The sequence below is a fragment of the Nothobranchius furzeri genome, chromosome 3 (assembly GCF_043380555.1).
Source record: "Nothobranchius furzeri strain GRZ-AD chromosome 3, NfurGRZ-RIMD1, whole genome shotgun sequence".
NCBI classification, from domain to species: Eukaryota; Metazoa; Chordata; class Actinopteri; order Cyprinodontiformes; family Nothobranchiidae; genus Nothobranchius; species Nothobranchius furzeri.
Genome location: NC_091743.1, coordinates 20,403,790 through 20,424,450, shown reverse-complemented (window position 1 = coordinate 20,424,450; position 20,661 = coordinate 20,403,790).

Here is a 20,661-nt window from a genome sequence, read left to right as displayed (position 1 = left end):
GGGCGCTTCTTGCTTGGGCTTCTCTCATTGAGGCCCTCAGTCAGACCCAGTGTTGACATGTGTCAAGACGCTCCTCGGGGCGTGTCTTGCTTGGGCCTCTCTCCTGGAGGCGCTCAGTCAGACCCAGTGTTGACATGTGGCAAGACACTCCTCGGGGCGCGTCTTCCTTGGGCCTCTCTCCTGGAGGCCCTCTGTCAGACCCAGTGTTGACATGTGGCAAGACGCTCCTCGGGGCGCGTCTTGCTTGGGCCTCTCTCATGGAGGCCCTCAGTCAGACCCAGTGTTGACAAGTGTCAAGACGCTCCTCGGGGCGCGTCTTGCTTGGGCCTCATTCCTGGAGGCGCTCAGTCAGACCCATTGTTGACATGTGGCAAGACGCTCCTCGGGGCGCGTCTTGCTTGGGCCTCATTCCTGGAGGCGCTCAGTCAGACCCATTGTTGACATGTGGCAAGACGCTCCTCGGGGCGCGTCTTGCTTGGGCTTCTCTCCTGGAGGCCCTCAGTCAGACCCATTGTTGACATGTGGCAAGACGCTCCTCGGGGCGCTTCTTGCTTGGGCCTCTCTCCTGGAGGCGCTCAGTCAGACCCAGTGTTGACATGTGGCACGACGCTCCTCGGGGCGCGTCTTACTTGGGCCTCTCTCCTGGAGGCCCTCTGTCAGACCCAGTGTTGACATGTGGCATGACGCTCCTAGGGGCGCGTCTTGCTTGGCTCTCTCTCCTGGAGGCGCTCAGTCAGACCGAGTGCTGACATGTGGCAAGACGCTCCTCGGGGCGCGTCTTGCTTGGGCCTCTCTCCTGGAGGCGCTCAGTCAGACCCAGTGGTGACGTATGGCAAGACGCTCCTCGGGGCGCGTATTGCTTGGGCCTCTCTCCTGGAGGCCCTCTGTCAGACCCAGTGTTGACATGTAACAAGACACTCCTCGGGGCGCGTTTTGCTTGGGCTTCTCTCATGGAGGCCCTCAGTCAGACCCAGTGTTGACAAGTGTCAAGACACTCCTCGGGGCGCGTCTTGCTTGGGCCTCTCTCCTGGAGGCGCTCAGTCAGACCCATTGTTGACATGTGGCAAGACGCTCCTCGGGGCGCGTCTTGCTTGGGCTTCTCTCCTGGAGGCCCTCAGTCAGACCCATTGTTGACATGTGGCAAGACGCTCCTCGGGGCGCTTCTTGCTTGGGCCTCTCTCCTGGAGGCGCTCAGTCAGGCCCAGTGTTGACATGTGGCAAGACTCTCCTCGGGGCGCTTCTTGCTTGGGCCTCTCTCCTGGAGGCGCTCAGTCAGACCCAGTGTTGACATGTCGCAAGACGCTCCTCGGGGCACGTCTTGCTTGGGCCTCTCTCCTGGAAGCGCTCAGTCAGACCCAGTGTTGACATGTGGCAAGACGCTCCTCGGGGCGCATCTTACTTGGGCCTCTCTCCTGGAGGAGCTCAGTCAGACCCAGTGTTGACATGTGGCAAGACGCTCCTCGGGGCGCTTCTTGCTTGGGCTTCTCTCATTGAGGCCCTCAGTCAGACCCAGTGTTGACATGTGTCAAGACGCTCCTCGGGGCGTGTCTTGCTTGGGCCTCTCTCCTGGAGGCGCTCAGTCAGACCCAGTGTTGACATGTGGCAAGACACTCCTCGGGGCGCGTCTTGCTTGGGCCTCTCTCCTGGAGGCCCTCTGTAAGACCCAGTGTTGACATGTGGCAAGACTCTCCTCGGGGCGCTTCTTGCTTGGGCCTCTCTCCTGGAGGCGCTCAGTCAGACCCAGTGTTGACATGTCGCAAGACGCTCCTCGGGGCACGTCTTGCTTGGGCCTCTCTCCTGGAAGCGCTCAGTCAGACCCAGTGTTGACATGTGGCAAGACGCTCCTCGGGGCGCATCTTACTTGGGCCTCTCTCCTGGAGGAGCTCAGTCAGACCCAGTGTTGACATGTGGCAAGACGCTCCTCGGGGCGCTTCTTGCTTGGGCCTCTCTCATGGAGGCCCTCAGTCAGACCCAGTGTTGACAAGTGTCAAGACGCTCCTCGGGGCGCGTCTTGCTTGGGCCTCATTCCTGGAGGCGCTCAGTCAGACCCATTGTTGACATGTGGCAAGACGCTCCTCGGGGCGCGTCTTGCTTGGGCCTCATTCCTGGAGGCGCTCAGTCAGACCCATTGTTGACATGTGGCAAGACGCTCCTCGGGGCGCGTCTTGCTTGGGCTTCTCTCCTGGAGGCCCTCAGTCAGACCCATTGTTGACATGTGGCAAGACGCTCCTCGGGGCGCTTCTTGCTTGGCTCTCTCTCCTGGAGGCGCTTAGTCAGACCGAGTGCTGACATGTGGCAAGACGCTCCTCGGGGCGCGTCTTGCTTGGGCCTCTCTCCTGGAGGCGCTCAGTCAGACCCAGTGGTGACGTATGGCAAGACGCTCCTCGGGGCGCGTATTGCTTGGGCCTCTCTCCTGGAGGCCCTCTGTCAGACCCAGTGTTGACATGTAACAAGACACTCCTCGAAGCGCGTTTTGCTTGGGCTTCTCTCATGGAGGCCCTCAGTCAGACCCAGTGTTGACAAGTGTCAAGACGCTCCTCGGGACGCTTCTTGCTTGGGCCTCTCTCCTGGAGGCACTCAGTCAGACCCATTGTTGACATGTGGCAAGATGCTCCTCGGGGCGCGTCTTGCTTGGGCTTCTCTCCTGGAGGCCCTCAGTCAGACCCATTGTTGACACGTGGCAAGACGCTCCTCTTGGCGCTTCATGCTTGGGCCTCTCTCCTGGAGGCGCTCAGTCAGACCCAGTTTTGACATGTGGCAAGATGCTCCTCGGGGCGCGTCTTGCTTGGCCCTCTCTCCTGGAGGCGCTCAGTCAGACCCAGTGGTGACATGTGTCAAGACGCTCCTCGGGGCGTGTCTTGCTTGGGCCTCTCTCCTGGAGGCGCTCAGTCAGACCCAGTGTTGACATGTGGCAAGACACTCCTCGGGGCGCGTCTTGCTTGGGCCTCTCTCCTGGAGGCCCTCTGTCAGACCCAGTGTTGACATGTGGCAAGACGCTCCTCGGGGCGCGTCTTGCTTGGGCCTCTCTCATGGAGGCCCTCAGTCAGACCCAGTGTTGACAAGTGTCAAGACGCTCCTCGGGGCGCGTCTTGCTTGGGCCTCATTCCTGGAGGCGCTCAGTCAGACCCATTGTTGACATGTGGCAAGACGCTCCTCGGGGCGCGTCTTGCTTGGGCCTCATTCCTGGAGGCGCTCAGTCAGACCCATTGTTGACATGTGGCAAGACGCTCCTCGGGGCGCGTCTTGCTTGGGCTTCTCTCCTGGAGGCCCTCAGTCAGACCCATTGTTGACATGTGGCAAGACGCTCCTCGGGGCGCTTCTTGCTTGGGCCTCTCTCCTGGAGGCGCTCAGTCAGACCCAGTGTTGACATGTGGCACGACGCTCCTCGGGGCGCGTCTTACTTGGGCCTCTCTCCTGGAGGCCCTCTGTCAGACCCAGTGTTGACATGTGGCATGACGCTCCTAGGGGCGCGTCTTGCTTGGCTCTCTCTCCTGGAGGCGCTCAGTCAGACCGAGTGCTGACATGTGGCAAGACGCTCCTCGGGGCGCGTCTTGCTTGGGCCTCTCTCCTGGAGGCGCTCAGTCAGACCCAGTGGTGACGTATGGCAAGACGCTCCTCGGGGCGCGTATTGCTTGGGCCTCTCTCCTGGAGGCCCTCTGTCAGACCCAGTGTTGACATGTAACAAGACACTCCTCGGGGCGCGTTTTGCTTGGGCTTCTCTCATGGAGGCCCTCAGTCAGACCCAGTGTTGACAAGTGTCAAGACACTCCTCGGGGCGCGTCTTGCTTGGGCCTCTCTCCTGGAGGCGCTCAGTCAGACCCATTGTTGACATGTGGCAAGACGCTCCTCGGGGCGCGTCTTGCTTGGGCTTCTCTCCTGGAGGCCCTCAGTCAGACCCATTGTTGACATGTGGCAAGACGCTCCTCGGGGCGCTTCTTGCTTGGGCCTCTCTCCTGGAGGCGCTCAGTCAGGCCCAGTGTTGACATGTGGCAAGACTCTCCTCGGGGCGCTTCTTGCTTGGGCCTCTCTCCTGGAGGCGCTCAGTCAGACCCAGTGTTGACATGTGGCAAGACGCTCCTCGGGGCACGTCTTGCTTGGGCCTCTCTCCTGGAAGCGCTCAGTCAGACCCAGTGTTGACATGTGGCAAGACGCTCCTCGGGGCGCATCTTACTTGGGCCTCTCTCCTGGAGGAGCTCAGTCAGACCCAGTGTTGACATGTGGCAAGACGCTCCTCGGGGCGCTTCTTGCTTGGGCTTCTCTCATTGAGGCCCTCAGTCAGACCCAGTGTTGACATGTGTCAAGACGCTCCTCGGGGCGTGTCTTGCTTGGGCCTCTCTCCTGGAGGCGCTCAGTCAGACCCAGTGTTGACATGTGGCAAGACACTCCTCGGGGCGCGTCTTGCTTGGGCCTCTCTCCTGGAGGCCCTCTGTAAGACCCAGTGTTGACATGTGGCAAGACGCTCCTCGGGGCGCGTCTTGCTTGGGCCTCTCTCATGGAGGCCCTCAGTCAGACCCAGTGTTGACAAGTGTCAAGACGCTCCTCGGGGCGCGTCTTGCTTGGGCCTCATTCCTGGAGGCGCTCAGTCAGACCCATTGTTGACATGTGGCAAGACGCTCCTCGGGGCGCGTCTTGCTTGGGCCTCATTCCTGGAGGCGCTCAGTCAGACCCATTGTTGACATGTGGCAAGACGCTCCTCGGGGCGCGTCTTGCTTGGGCTTCTCTCCTGGAGGCCCTCAGTCAGACCCATTGTTGACATGTGGCAAGACGCTCCTCGGGGCGCTTCTTGCTTGGCTCTCTCTCCTGGAGGCGCTTAGTCAGACCGAGTGCTGACATGTGGCAAGACGCTCCTCGGGGCGCGTCTTGCTTGGGCCTCTCTCCTGGAGGCGCTCAGTCAGACCCAGTGGTGACGTATGGCAAGACGCTCCTCGGGGCGCGTATTGCTTGGGCCTCTCTCCTGGAGGCCCTCTGTCAGACCCAGTGTTGACATGTAACAAGACACTCCTCGAAGCGCGTTTTGCTTGGGCTTCTCTCATGGAGGCCCTCAGTCAGACCCAGTGTTGACAAGTGTCAAGACACTCCTCGGGGCGCGTCTTGCTTGGGCCTCTCTCCTGGAGGCGCTCAGTCAGACCCATTGTTGACATGTGGCAAGACGCTCCTCGGGGCGCGTCTTGCTTGGGCTTCTCTCCTGGAGGCCCTCAGTCAGACCCATTGTTGACATGTGGCAAGACACTCCTCGGGGCGCTTCTTGCTTGGGCCTCTCTCCTGGAGGCGCTCAGTCAGACCCAGTGTTGACATGTGGCAAGACGCTCCTCGGGGCACGTCTTGCTTGGGCCTCTCTCCTGGAAGCGCTCAGTCAGACCCAGTGTTGACATGTGGCAAGACGCTCCTCGGGGCGCGTCTTACTTGGGCCTCTCTCCTGGAGGCGCTCAGTCAGACCCAGTGTTGACATGTGGCAAGACGCTCCTCGGGGCGCGTCTTGCTTGGGCCTCTTTCCTGGAGGCTCTCAGTCAGACCCAGTGGTGACATGTGGCAAGACGCTCCTCGGGGCGCGTCTTGCTTGGCTCTCTCTCCTGGAGGCGCTCAGTCAGACCGAGTGCTGACATGTGGCAAGACGCTCCTCGGAGCGCGTCTTGCTTGGGCCTCTCTCCTGGAGGCGCTCAGTCAGACCCAGTGGTGACATATGGCAAGACGCTCCTCGGGGCGCGTATTGCTTGGGCCTCTCTCCTGGAGGCCCTCTGTCAGACCCAGTGTTGACATGTGGCAAGACACTCCTCGGGGCGCGTCTTGCTTGGGCTTCTCTCATGGAGGCCCTCAGTCAGACCCAGTGTTGACAAGTGTCAAGACACTCCTCGGGGCGCGTCTTGCTTGGGCCTCTCTCCTGGAGGCGCTCAGTCAGACCCATTGTTGACATGTGGCAAGACGCTCCTCGGGGCGCGTCTTGCTTGGGCCTCTCTCCTGGAGGCGCTCAGTCAGACCCAGTGGTGACATGTGGCAAGACGCTCCTCGGGGCGTGTCTTGCTTGGGCCTCTCTCCTGGAGGCGCTCAGTCAGACCCAGTGGTGACGTATGGCAAGACGCTCCTCGGGGCGCGTATTGCTTGGGCCTCTCTCCTGGAGGCCCTCTGTCAGACCCAGTGTTGACATGTAACAAGACACTCCTCGGGGCGCGTTTTGCTTGGGCTTCTCTCATGGAGGCCCTCAGTCAGACCCAGTGTTGACAAGTGTCAAGACACTCCTCGGGGCGCGTCTTGCTTGGGCCTCTCTCCTGGAGGCGCTCAGTCAGGCCCAGTGTTGACATGTGGCAAGACTCTCCTCGGGGCGCTTCTTGCTTGGGCCTCTCTCCTGGAGGCGCTCAGTCAGACCCAGTGTTGACATGTGGCAAGACGCTCCTCGGGGCACGTCTTGCTTGGGCCTCTCTCCTGGAAGCGCTCAGTCAGACCCAGTGTTGACATGTGGCAAGACGCTCCTCGGGGCGCGTCTTACTTGGGCCTCTCTCCTGGAGGCGCTCAGTCAGACCCAGTGTTGACATGTGGCAAGACGCTCCTCGGGGCGCGTCTTGCTTGGGCCTCTCTCCTGGAGGCTCTCAGTCAGACCCAGTGGTGACATGTGGCAAGACACTCCTCGGGGCGCGTCTTGCTTGGGCATCTCTCCTGGAGGCCCTCAGTCAGACCCAGTGTTGACAAGTGTCAAGACGCTCCTCGGGGCACGTCTTGCTTGGGCCTCTCTCCTGGAGGCGCTCAGTCAGACCGAGTGCTGACATGTGGCAAGACGCTCCTCGGTGCGCGTCTTGCTTGGGCCTTTCTCCTGGAGGCGCTCAGTCAGACCCAGTGGTGACATATGGCAAGACGCTCCTCGGGGCGCGTGTTGCGTGGGCCTCTCTCCTGGAGGCCCTCTGTCAGACCCAGTGTTGACATGTGGCAAGACACTCCTCGGGGCACGTCTTGCTTGGGCTTCTCTCCTGGAGGCCCTCAGTCAGACCCAGTGTTGACAAGTGTCAAGACGCTCCTCGGGGCACGTCTTTCTTGGGCCTCTCTCCTGGAGGCGCTCAGTCAGACGTATTGTTGACATGTGGCAAGACGGTCCTCGGGGCGCTTCTTGCTTGGGCCTCTCTCCTGGAGGCGCTCAGTCAGACCTAGTGTTGACATTTGGCAAGACGCTCCTCGGGGCGCGTCTTGCTTGGGCCTCTCTCCTGGAGGTGCTCAGTCAGACCCAGTGGTGACATATGGCAAGACGCTCCTCAGGGCGCGTATTGCTTGGGCCTCTCTCCTGGAGGCCCTCTGTCAGACCCAGTGTTGACATGTGGCAAGACGCTCCTAGGGGCGCGTCTTGCTTGGCTCTCTCTCCTGGAGGCGCTCAGTCAGACCGAGTGCTGACATGTGGCAAGACGCTCCTCGGGGCGTGTCTTGCTTGGGCCTCTCTCCTGGAGGAGCTCAGTCAGACCCAGTGGTGACATATGGCAAGACGCTCCTCGGGGCGCGTATTGCTTGGGCCTCTCTCCTGGAGGCCCTCTGTCAGACCCAGTGTTGACATGTGGCAAGACACTCCTCGGGGCACGTCTTGCTTGGGCTTCTCTCATGGAGGCCCTCAGTCAGACCCAGTGTAAACAAGTGGCAAGCCACTCCTCGGGGCACGTCTTGCTTGGGCCTCTCTCCTAGAGGCGCTCAGTCAGACCCAGTGGTGACATGTGGCAAGACACTCCTCGGGGCGCGTCTTGCTTGGGCCTCTCTCCTGGAGGCCCTCTGTCAGACCCAGTGTTGACATGTAGCAAGACGCTTCTCTGGGCGCGTCTTGCTTGGGCCTCTCTCATGGAGGCCCTCAGTCAGACCCAGTGTTGACAAGTGTAAAGACGCTCCTCGGGGCGCGTCTTGCTTGGGCCTCTCTCCTGGAGGCGCTCAGTCAGACCCAGTGTTGACATGTCGCAAGACGCTCCTCGGGGCGCGTCTTACTTGGGCCTCTCTCCTGGAGGCGCTCAGTCAGACCCAGTGTTGACATTTGGCAAGACGCTCCTCGGGGCGCGTCTTGCTTGGGCCTCTCTCCTGGAGGCTCTCAGTCAGACCCAGTGGTGACATGTGGCAAGACGCTCCTCGGGGCGCGTCTTGCTTGGGCCTCTCTCCTGGAGGCGCTCAGTCAGACCGAGTGCTGACATGTGGCAAGACGCTCCTCGGGGCGCGTCTTGCTTGGGCCTCTCTCCTGGAGGCGCTCAGTCAGACCCAGTGGTGACATGTGGCAAGACGCTCCTCGGGGCACGTCTTGCTTGGGCATCTCTCCTGGAGGCCCTCAATCAGACCCAGTGTTGACACGTGGCAAGACGCTCCTCGGGGCGCGTCTTGCTTGGGCCTCTCTCCTGGAGGCCCTCTGTCAGACCCAGTGTTGACATGTGGCAAGACGCTCCTCGGGGCGCGTCTTGCTTGGGCCTCTCTCCTGGAGGCCCTCAATCAGACCAAGTGTTGACACGTGGCAAGACGCTCCTCGGGGCGCGTCTTGCTTGGGCCTCTCTCCTGGAGGCGCTCAGTCAAACCGAGTGCTGACATGTGGCAAGACACTCCTCGGGGCGAGTCTTGCTTGGGCCTCTCTCCTGGAGGCCCTCTGTCAGACCCAGTGTTGACATGTGGCAAGACGCTCCTCGGGGCGTGTCTTGCTTGGGCCTCTCTCCTGGAGGCACTCAGTCAGACCCATTGTTGACATGTGGCAAGACGCTCCTCGGGGCGCGTGTTGCTTGGGCCTCTCTCCTGGAGGCGCTCAGTCAGACCCAGTGTTGACATGTGGCAAGACGCTCCTCGGGGTACGTCTTGCTTGGGCCTCTCTCCTGGAGGCGCTCAGTCAGACCCAGTGTTGACATGTGGCAAGACGCTCCTCGGGGCGCGTCTTGCTTGGGCCTCTCTCCTGGAGGCGCTCAGTCAGACCCAGTGGTGACATGTGGCAAGACGCTCCTCGGGGCGCGTCTTACATGGGCCTCTCTCCTGGAGGCGCTCAGTCAGACCCAGTGGTGACATGTGGCAAGACGCTCCTCGGGGCACGTATTGCTTGGGCCTCTCTCCTGGAGACCCTCTGTCAGACCCAGTGTTGACATGTGGCAAGACGCTCCTCGGGGCGCGTCTTGCTTGGGCTTCTCTCATTGAGGCCCTCAGTCAGACCCAGTGTTGACATGTGTCAAGACGCTCATCGGGGCATGTCTTGCTTGGGCCTCTCTCCTGGAGGCGCTCAGTCAGACCCAGTGTTGACATGTGGCAAGACACTCCTCGGGGCGCGTCTTGCTTGGGCCTCTCTCCTGGAGGCCCTCTGTCAGACCCAGTGTTGACATGTGGCAAGACGCTCCTCGGGGCGCGTCTTGCTTGGGCCTCTCTCATGGAGGCCCTCAGTCAGACCCAGTGTTGACAAGTGTCAAGACGCTCCTCGGGGCGCGTCTTGCTTGGCCCTCATTCCTGGAGGCGCTCAGTCAGACCAATTGTTGACAATTGGCAAGACGCTCCTCAGGGCGCGTCTTGCTTGGGCTTCTCTCCTGGAGGCGCTCAGTCAGACCCAGTGTTGACATGTGGCAAGACGCTCCTCGGGGCACGTCTTGCTTGGGCTTCTCTCCTGGAGGCCCTCAGTCAGACCCAGTGTTGACAAGTGTAAAGACGCTCCTCGGGGCACGTCTTGCTTGGGCCTCTCTCCTGGAGGCGCTCAGTCAGACCGAGTGCTGACATGTGGCAAGACGCTCCTCGGTGCGCGTCTTGCTTGGGCCTCTCTCCTGGAGGCGCTCAGTCAGACCCAGTGGTGACATATGGCAAGACGCTCCTCGGGGCGCGTGTTGCGTGGGCCTTTCTCCTTGAGGCCCTCTGTCAGACCCAGTGTTGACATGTGGCAAGACACTCCTCGGGGCGCGTCTTGCTTGGGCTTCTCTCCTGGAGGCCCTCAGTCAGACCCAGTGTTGACAAGTGTCAAGACGCTCCTCGGGGCACGTCTTTCTTGGGCCTCTCTCCTGGAGGCGCTCAGTCAGACCCATTGTTGACATGTGGCAAGACGCTCCTCGGGGCGCTTCTTGCTTGGGCCTCTCTCCTGGAGGCGCTCAGTCAGACCCAGTGTTGACATTTGGCAAGACGCTCCTCGGGGCGCGTCTTGCTTGGGCCTCTCTCCTGGAGGCGCTCAGTCAGACCCAGTGGTGACATATGGCAAGACGCTCCTCGGGGCGCGTCTTGCTTGGGCCTCTCTCCTGGAGGCCCTCTGTCAGACCCAGTGTTGACATGTGGCAAGACACTCCTCGGGGCGCGTCTTTCTTGGGCCTCTCTCCTGGAGGCCCTCTGTCAGACCCAGTGTTGACATGTGGCAAGACGCTCCTAGGGGTGCGTCTTGCTTGGCTCTCTCTCCTGGAGGCGCTCAGTCAGACCGAGTGCTGACATGTGGCAAGACGCTCCTCGGGGCGTGTCTTGCTTGGGCCTCTCTCCTGGAGGCGCTCAGTCAGACCCAGTGGTGACATATGGCAAGACGCTCCTCGGGGCGCATATTGCTTGGGCCTCTCTCCTGGAGGCCCTCTGTCAGACCCAGTGTTGACATGTGGCAAGACACTCCTCGGGGCACGTCTTGCTTGGGATTCTCTCATGGAGGCCCTCAGTCAGACCCAGTGTTAACAAGTGTCAAGACACTCCTCGGGGAGCGTCTTGCTTGGGCCTCTCTCCTGGAGGCGCTCAGTCAGACCCAGTGGTGACATGTGGCAAGACACTCCTCGGGGCGCGTCTTGCTTGGGCCTCTCTCCTGGAGGCCCTCTGTCAGACCCAGTGTTGACATGTAGCAAGAAGCTTCTCTGGGCGCGTCTTGCTTGGGCCTCTCTCATGGAGGCCCTCAGTCAGACCCAGTGTTGACAAGTGTCAAGACGCTCCTCGGGGCGCGTCTTGCTTGGGCCTCTCTCCTGGAGGCGCTCAGTCGGACCCAATGTTGACATGTGGCAAGACGCTCCTCGGGGCGCGTCTTACTTGGGCCTCTCTCCTGGAGGCGCTCAGTCAGACCCAGTGTTGACATGTGGCAAGACGCTCCTCGGGGCGCGTCTTGCTTGGGCCTCTCTCCTGGAGGCTCTCAGTCAGACCCAGTGGTGACATGTGGCAAGACGCTCCTCGGGGCGCGTCTTGCTTGGGCCTCTCTCCTGGAGGCGCTCAGTCAGACCGAGTGCTGACATGTGGCAAGACGCTCCTCGGGGTGCGTCTTTCTTGGGCCTCTCTCCTGGAGGCGCTCAGTCAGACCCAGTGGTGACATGTGGCAAGACGCTCCTCGGGGCACGTCTTGCTTGGGCCTATCTCCTGGAGGCCCTCAATCAGACCCAGTGTTGACACGTGGCAAGACGCTCCTCGGGGCGCGTCTTGCTTGGGCCTCTCTCCTCGAGGCGCTCAGTCAGACCCAGTGTTGACATGTGGCAAGACGCTCCTCGGGGCGCGTCTTACTTGGGCCTCTCTCCTGGAGGCGCTCAGTCAGACACAGTGTTGACATGTGGCAAGACGCTCCTCGGGGCGTGTCTTGCTTGGGCCTCTCTCATGGAGGCCCTCAGTCAGACCCAGTGTTGACAAGTTTCAAGACGCTCCTCGGGGCGCGTCTTGCTTGGGCCTCTCTCCTGGAGGCACTCAGTCAGACCCATTGTTGACATGTGGCAAGACGCTCCTCGGGGCGCGTCTTGCTTGGGCCTCTCTCCTGGAGGCCCTCTGTCAGACCCAGTGTTGACATGTGGCAAGACGCTCCTCGGGGCGTGTCTTGCTTGGGCCTCTCTCATGGAGGCCCTCAGTCAGACCCAGTGTTGACAAGTTTCAAGATGCTCCTCGGGGCGCGTCTTGCTTGGGCCTCTCTCCTGGAGGCACTCAGTCAGACCCAGTGTTGACATGTGGCAAGACGCTCCTCGGGGCGCGTCTTGCTTGGGCTTCTCTCCTGGAGGCCCTCAGTCAGACCCATTGTTGACAAGAGGCAAGACGCTCCTCGGGGCGCTTCTTGCTTGGGCCTCTCTCCTGGAGGCGCTCAGTCAGACCCAGTGTTGACATGTGGCAAGACGCTCCTCGGGGCGCGTCTTGCTTGGGCCTCTCTCCTGGAGGCGCTCAGTCAGACCCAGTGTTGACATGTGGCAAGACGCTCCTCGGGGCGCTTCTTGCTTGGGCCTCTCTCCTGGAGGCGCTCAGTCAGACCCAGTGTTGACATGTGGCAAGACACTCCTCGGGGCGCATCTTTCTTGGGCCTCTCTCCTGGAGGCCCTCTGTCAGACCCAGTGTTGACATGTGGCAAGACGCTCCTAGGGGTGCGTCTTGCTTGGCTCTCTCTCCTGGAGGCGCTCAGTCAGACCGAGTGCTGACATGTGGCAAGACGCTCCTCGGGGCGTGTCTTGCTTGGGCCTCTCTCCTGGAGGCGCTCAGTCAGACCCAGTGGTGACATATGGCAAGACGCTCCTCGGGGCGCATATTGCTTGGGCCTCTCTCCTGGAGGCCCTCTGTCAGACCCAGTGTTGACATGTGGCAAGACACTCCTCGGGGCACGTCTTGCTTGGGATTCTCTCATGGAGGCCTTCAGTCAGACCCAGTGTTAACAAGTTTCAAGACACTCCTCGGGGAGCGTCTTGCTTGGGCCTCTCTCCTGGAGGCGCTCAGTCAGACCCAGTGGTGACATGTGGCAAGACACTCCTCGGGGCGCGTCTTGCTTGGGCCTCTCTCCTGGAGGCCCTCTGTCAGACCCAGTGTTGACATGTAGCAAGAAGCTTCTCTGGGCGCGTCTTGCTTGGGCCTCTCTCATGGAGGCCCTCAGTCAGACCCAGTGTTGACAAGTGTCAAGACGCTCCTCGGGGCGCGTCTTGCTTGGGCCTCTCTCCTGGAGGCGCTCAGTCGGACCCAGTGTTGACATGTGGCAAGACGCTCCTCGGGGCGCGTCTTACTTGGGCCTCTCTCCTGGAGGCGCTCAGTCAGACCCAGTGTTGACATGTGGCAAGACGCTCCTCGGGGCGCGTCTTGCTTGGGCCTCTCTCCTGGAGGCTCTCAGTCAGACCCAGTGGTGACATGTGGCAAGACGCTCCTCGGGGCGCGTCTTGCTTGGGCCTCTCTCCTGGAGGCGCCCAGTCAGACCGAGTGCTGACATGTGGCAAGACGCTCCTCGGGGTGCGTCTTTCTTGGGCCTCTCTCCTGGAGGCGCTCAGTCAGACCCAGTTGTGACATGTGGCAAGACGCTCCTCGGGGCACGTCTTGCTTGGGCCTCTCTCCTGGAGGCCCTCAATCAGACCCAGTGTTGACACGTGGCAAGACGCTCCTCGGGGCGCGTCTTGCTTGGGCCTCTCTCCTCGAGGCGCTCAGTCAGACCCAGTGTTGACATGTGGCAAGACGCTCCTCGGGGCGCGTCTTACTTGGGCCTCTCTCCTGGAGGCGCTCAGTCAGACCCAGTGTTGACATGTGGCAAGACGCTCCTCGGGGCGCGTCTTGCTTGGGCCTCTCTCCTGGAGGCCCTCTGTCAGACCCAGTGTTGACATGTGGCAAGACGCTCCTCGGGGCGTGTCTTGCTTGGGCCTCTCTCATGGAGGCCCTCAGTCAGACCCAGTGTTGACAAGTTTCAAGACGCTCCTCGGGGCGCGTCTTGCTTGGGCCTCTCTCCTGGAGGCACTCAGTCAGACCCATTGTTGACATGTGGCAAGACGCTCCTCGGGGCGCGTCTTGCTTGGGCTTCTCTCCTGGAGGCCCTCAGTCAGACCCATTGTTGACAAGAGGCAAGACGCTCCTCGGGGCGATTCTTGCTTGGGCCTCTCTCCTGGAGGCGCTCAGTCAGACCCAGTGTTGACATGTGGCAAGACGCTCCTCGGGGCGCGTCTTGCTTGGGCCTCTCTCCTGGAGGCGCTCAGTCAAACCGAGTAGTGACATGTGGCATGACGCTCCTCGGGGCGCGTCTTGCTTGGGCCTCTCTCCTAGAGGCGCTCAGTCAGACCCAGTGGTGACATGTGGCAAGACACTCCTCGGGGCGAGTCTTGCTTGGGCCTCTCTCCTGGAGGCCCTCTGTCAGACCCAGTGTTGACATGTGGCAAGACGCTCCTCGGGGCGCGTCTTGCTTGGGCCTCTCTCCTGGAGGCACTCAGTCAGACCCATTGTTGACATGTGGCAAGACGCTCCTCGGGGCGCGTCTTGCTTGGGCTTCTCTCCTGGAGTCCCTCAGTCAGACCCATTGTTGACAAGAGGCAAGACGCTCCTCGGCGCGCTTCTTGCTTGGGCCTCTCTCCTGGAGGCGCTCAGTCAGACCCAGTGTTGACATGTGGCAAGACGCTCCTCGGGGCACGTCTTGCTTGGGCCTCTCTCCTGGAGGCGCTCAGTCATACCCAGTTTTGACATGTGGCAAGACGCTCCTCGGGGCGCGTCTTGCTTGGGCAACTCTCCTGGAGGCGCTCAGTCAGACCCAGTGTTGACATGTGGCAAGACGCTCCTCGGGGCGCGTCTTGCTTGGGCCTCTCTCCTGGAGGCGCTCAGTCAGACCCAGTGGTGACATGTGGCAAGACGCTCCTCGGGGCGCGTCTTACTTGGGCCTCTCTCCTGGAGGCGCTCAGTCAGACCCACTGGTGACATGTGGCAAGACGCTCCTCGGGGCACGTATTGCTTGGGCCTCTCTCCTGGAGGCCCTCTGTCAGACCCAGTGTTGACATGTGGCAAGACGCTCCTCGGGGCTCGTCTTGCTTGGGCTTCTCTCATTGAGGCCCTCAGTCAGACCCAGTGTTGACATGTGTCAAGACGCTCCTCGGGGCGTGTCTTGCTTGGGCCTCTCTCCTGGAGGCGCTCAGTCAGACCCAGTGTTGACATGTGGCAAGACACTCCTCGGGGCGCGTCTTGCTTGGGCCTCTCTCCTGGAGGCCCTCTGTCAGACCCAGTGTTGACATGTGGCAAGACGCTCCTCGGGGCGCGTCTTGCTTGGGCCTCTCTCATGGAGGCCCTCAGTCAGACCCAGTGTTGACAAGTGTCAAGACGCTCCTCGGGGCGCGTCTTGCTTGGGCCTCATTCCTGGAGGCGCTCAGTCAGACCCATTGTTGACAATTGGCAAGACGCTCCTCGGGGCGCGTCTTGCTTGGGCTTCTCTCCTGGAGGCGCTCAGTCAGACCCAGTGTTGACATGTGGCAAGACGCTCCTCGGGGAACGTCTTGCTTGGGCTTCTCTCCTGGAGGCCCTCAGTCAGACCCAGTGTTGACAAGTGTCAAGACGCTCCTCGGGGCACGTCTTGCTTGGGCCTCTCTGCTGGAGGCGCTCAGTCAGACCGAGTGCTGACATGTGGCAGACCGCTCCTCGGTGCGCGTCTTGCTTGGGCCTCTCTCCTGGAGGCGCTCAGTCAGACCCAGTGGTGACATATGGCAAGACGCTCCTCGGGGCGCGTGTTGCGTGGGCCTTTCTCCTGGAGGCCCTCTGTCAGACCCAGTGTTGACATGTGGCAAGACACTCCTCGGGGCGCGACTTGCTTGGGCTTCTCTCCTGGAGGCCCTCAGTCAGACCCAGTGTTGACAAGTGTCAAGACGCTCCTCGGGGCACGTCTTTCTTGGGCCTCTCTCCTGGAGGCGCTCAGTCAGACCCATTGTTGACATGTGGCAAGACGCTCCTCGGGGCGCTTCTTGCTTGGGCCTCTCTCCTGGAGGCGCTCAGTCAGACCCAGTGTTGACATTTGGCAAGACGCTCCTCGGGGCGCGTCTTGCTTGGGCCTCTCTCCTGGAGGCGCTCAGTCAGACCCAGTGGTGACATATGGCAAGACGCTCCTCGGGGCGCGTCTTGCTTGGGCCTCTCTCCTGGAGGCCCTCTGTCAGACCCAGTGTTGACATGTGGCAAGACACTCCTCGGGGCGTGTCTTTCTTGGGCCTCTCTCCTGGAGGCCCTCTGTCAGACCCAGTGTTGACATGTGGCAAGACGCTCCTAGGGGTGCGTCTTGCTTGGCTCTCTCTCCTGGAGGCGCTCAGTCAGACCGAGTGCTGACATGTGGCAAGACGCTCCTCAGGGCGTGTCTTGCTTGGGCCTCTCTCCTGGAGGCGCTCAGTCAGACCCAGTGGTGACATATGGCAAGACGCTCCTCGGGGCGCATATTGCTTGGGCCTCTCTCCTGGAGGCCCTCTGTCAGACCCAGTGTTGACATGTGGCAAGACACTCCTCGGGGCACGTCTTGCTTGGGCTTCTCTCTTGGAGGCCCTCTGTCAGACCCAGTGTTAACAAGTGTCAAGACACTCCTCGGGGAGCGTCTTGCTTGGGCCTCTCTCCTGGAGGCGCTCAGTCAGACCCAGTGGTGACATGTGGCAAGACACTCCTCGGGGCGCGTCTTGCTTGGGCCTCTCTCCTGGAGGCCCTCTGTCAGACCCAGTGTTGACATGTAGCAAGACGCTTCTCTGTGCGCGTCTTGCTTGGGCCTCTCTCATGGAGGCCCTCAGTCAGACCCAGTGTTGACAAGTGTCAAGACGCTCCTCGGGGCGCGTCTTGCTTGGGCCTCTCTCCTGGAGGCGCTCAGTCAGACCCAGTGTTGACATGTGGCAAGACGCTCCTCGGTGCGCATCTTACTTGGGCCTCTCTCCTGGAGGCGCTCAGTCAGACCCAGTGTTGACATGTGGCAAGACGCTCCTCGGGGCGCGTCTTAATTGGGCCTCTCTCCTGGAGGCTCTCAGTCAGACCCAGTGGTGACATGTGGCAAGACGCTCCTCGGGGCGCGTCTTGCTTGGGCCTCTCTCCTGGAGGCGCTCAGTCAGACCGAGTGCTGACATGTGGCAAGACGCTCCTCGGGGCGCGTCTTGCTTGGGCCTCTCTCCTGGAGGCGCTCAGTCAGACCCAGTGGTGACATGTGGCAAGACGCTCCTCGGGGCACGTCTTGCTTGGGCCTCTCTCCTGGAGGCCCTCAATCAGACCCAGTGTTGACACGTGGCAAGACGCTCCTCGTGGAGCGTCTTGTTTGGGCCTCTCTCCTGGAGGCGCTCAGTCAGACCCAGTGTTGACATGTGGCAAGACGCTCATCGGGGCGCGTCTTACTTGGGCCTCTCTCCTGGAGGCGCTCAGTCAAACCCAGTGTTGACATGTGGCAAGACGCTCCTCGGGGCGCGTCTTGCTTGGGCCTCTCTCCTGGAGGCGCTCAGTCAGACCGAGTGCTGACATGTGGCAAGACGCTCCTCGGGGCGCGTCTTGCTTGGGCCTCTCTCCTGGAGGCCCTCTGTCAGACCCAGTGTTGACATGTGGCAAGACGCTCCTCGGGGCGCGTCTTGCTTGGGCCTCTTTCCTGGAGGCCCTCAATCAGACCCAGTGTTTACACGTGGCAAGACGCTCCTCGGGGCGCGTCTTGCTTGGGCCTCTCTCCTGGAGGCGCTCAGTCAAACCGAGTAGTGACATGTGGCATGACGCTCCTCGGGGCGCGTCTTGCTTGGGCCTCTCTTCTAGAGGCGCTCAGTCAGACCCAGTGGTGACATGTGGCAAGACACTCCTCGGGGCGAGTCTTGCTTGGGCCTCTCTCCTGGAGGCCCTCTGTCAGACCCAGTGTTGACATGTAGCAAGACGCTCCTCGGGGCGTGTCTTGCTTGGGCCTCTCTCATGGAGGCCCTCAGTCAGACCCAGTGTTGACAAGTGTCAAGACGCTCCTCGGGACGCTTCTTGCTTGGGCCTCTCTCCTGGAGGCACTCAGTCAGACCCATTGTTGACATGTGGCAAGATGCTCCTCGGGGCGCGTCTTGCTTGGGCTTCTCTCCAGGAGGCCCTCAGTCAGACCCATTGTTGACACGTGGCAAGACGCTCCTCTTGGCGCTTCATGCTTGGGCCTCTCTCCTGGAGGCGCTCAGTCAGACCCAGTTTTGACATGTGGCAAGATGCTCCTCGGGGCGCGTCTTGCTTGGCCCTCTCTCCTGGAGGCGCTCAGTCAGACCCAGTGGTGACATGTGGCAAGACGCTCCGCGCGGCGCGTCTTACTTGGGCCTCTCTCCTGGAGGCGCTCAGTCAAACCCAGTGGTGACATGGAGCAAGACGCTCCTCGGGGCACGTATTGCTTGGGCCTCTCTCCTGGAGGCCCTCTGTCAGACCCAGTGTTGACATGTGGCAAGACGCTCCTCGGGGCGCTTCTTGCTTGGGCTTCTCTCATTGAGGCCCTCAGTCAGACCCAGTGTTGACATGTGTCAAGACGCTCCTCGGGGCGTGTCTTGCTTGGGCCTCTCTCCTGGAGGCGCTCAGTCAGACCCAGTGTTGACATGTGGCAAGACACTCCTCGGGGCGCGTCTTGCTTGGGCCTCTCTCCTGGAGGCCCTCTGTCAGACCCAGTGTTGACATGTGGCAAGACGCTCCTCGGGGCGCGTCTTGCTTGGGCCTCTCTCATGGAGGCCCTCAGTCAGACCCAGTGTTGACAAGTGTCAAGACGCTCCTCGGGGCGCGTCTTGCTTGGGCCTCATTCCTGGAGGCGCTCAGTCAGACCCATTGTTGACATGTGGCAAGACGCTCCTCGGGGCGCGTCTTGCTTGGGCCTCATTCCTGGAGGCGCTCAGTCAGACCCATTGTTGACATGTGGCAAGACGCTCCTCGGGGCGCGTCTTGCTTGGGCTTCTCTCCTGGAGGCCCTCAGTCAGACCCATTGTTGACATGTGGCAAGACGCTCCTCGGGGCGCTTCTTGCTTGGGCCTCTCTCCTGGAGGCGCTCAGTCAGACCCAGTGTTGACATGTGGCACGACGCTCCTCGGGGCGCGTCTTACTTGGGCCTCTCTCCTGGAGGCCCTCTGTCAGACCCAGTGTTGACATGTGGCATGACGCTCCTAGGGGCGCGTCTTGCTTGGCTCTCTCTCCTGGAGGCGCTCAGTCAGACCGAGTGCTGACATGTGGCAAGACGCTCCTCGGGGCGCGTCTTGCTTGGGCCTCTCTCCTGGAGGCGCTCAGTCAGACCCAGTGGTGACGTATGGCAAGACGCTCCTCGGGGCGCGTATTGCTTGGGCCTCTCTCCTGGAGGCCCTCTGTCAGACCCAGTGTTGACATGTAACAAGACACTCCTCGGGGCGCGTTTTGCTTGGGCTTCTCTCATGGAGGCCCTCAGTCAGACCCAGTGTTGACAAGTGTCAAGACACTCCTCGGGGCGCGTCTTGCTTGGGCCTCTCTCCTGGAGGCGCTCAGTCAGACCCATTGTTGACATGTGGCAAGACGCTCCTCGGGGCGCGTCTTGCTTGGGCTTCTCTCCTGGAGGCCCTCAGTCAGACCCATTGTTGACATGTGGCAAGACGCTCCTCGGGGCGCTTCTTGCTTGGGCCTCTCTCCTGGAGGCGCTCAGTCAGGCCCAGTGTTGACATGTGGCAAGACTCTCCTCGGGGCGCTTCTTGCTTGGGCCTCTCTCCTGGAGGCGCTCAGTCAGACCCAGTGTTGACATGTGGCAAGACGCTCCTCGGGGCACGTCTTGCTTGGGCCTCTCTCCTGGAAGCGCTCAGTCAGACCCAGTGTTGACATGTGGCAAGACGCTCCTCGGGGCGCATCTTACTTGGGCCTCTCTCCTGGAGGAGCTCAGTCAGACCCAGTGTTGACATGTGGCAAGACGCTCCTCGGGGCGCTTCTTGCTTGGGCTTCTCTCATTGAGGCCCTCAGTCAGACCCAGTGTTGACATGTGTCAAGACGCTCCTCGGGGCGTGTCTTGCTTGGGCCTCTCTCCTGGAGGCGCTCAGTCAGACCCAGTGTTGACATGTGGCAAGACACTCCTCGGGGCGCGTCTTGCTTGGGCCTCTCTCCTGGAGGCCCTCTGTAAGACCCAGTGTTGACATGTGGCAAGACGCTCCTCGGGGCGCGTCTTGCTTGGGCCTCTCTCATGGAGGCCCTCAGTCAGACCCAGTGTTGACAAGTGTCAAGACGCTCCTCGGGGCGCGTCTTGCTTGGGCCTCATTCCTGGAGGCGCTCAGTCAGACCCATTGTTGACATGTGGCAAGACGCTCCTCGGGGCGCGTCTTGCTTGGGCCTCATTCCTGGAGGCGCTCAGTCAGACCCATTGTTGACATGTGGCAAGACGCTCCTCGGGGCGCGTCTTGCTTGGGCTTCTCTCCTGGAGGCCCTCAGTCAGACCCATTGTTGACATGTGGCAAGACGCTCCTCGGGGCGCTTCTTGCTTGGCTCTCTCTCCTGGAGGCGCTTAGTCAGACCGAGTGCTGACATGTGGCAAGACGCTCCTCGGGGCGCGTCTTGCTTGGGCCTCTCTCCTGGAGGCGCTCAGTCAGACCCAGTGGTGACGTATGGCAAGACGCTCCTCGGGGCGCGTATTGCTTGGGCCTCTCTCCTGGAGGCCCTCTGTCAGACCCAGTGTTGACATGTAACAAGACACTCCTCGAAGCGCGTTTTGCTTGGGCTTCTCTCATGGAGGCCCTCAGTCAGACCCAGTGTTGACAAGTGTCAAGACACTCCTCGGGGCGCGTCTTGCTTGGGCCTCTCTCCTGGAGGCGCTCAGTCAGACCCATTGTTGACATATGGCAAGACGCTCCTCGGGGCGCGTCTTGCTTGGGCTTCTCTCCTGGAGGCCCTCAGTCAGACCCATTGTTGACATGTGGCAAGACACTCCTCGGGGCGCTTCTTGCTTGGGCCTCTCTCCTGGAGGCGCTCAGTCAGGCCCAGTGTTGACATGTGGCAAGACTCTCCTCGGGGCGCTTCTTGCTTGGGCCTCTCTCCTGGAGGCGCTCAGTCAGACCCAGTGTTGACATGTGGCAAGACGCTCCTCGGGGCACGTCTTGCTTGGGCCTCTCT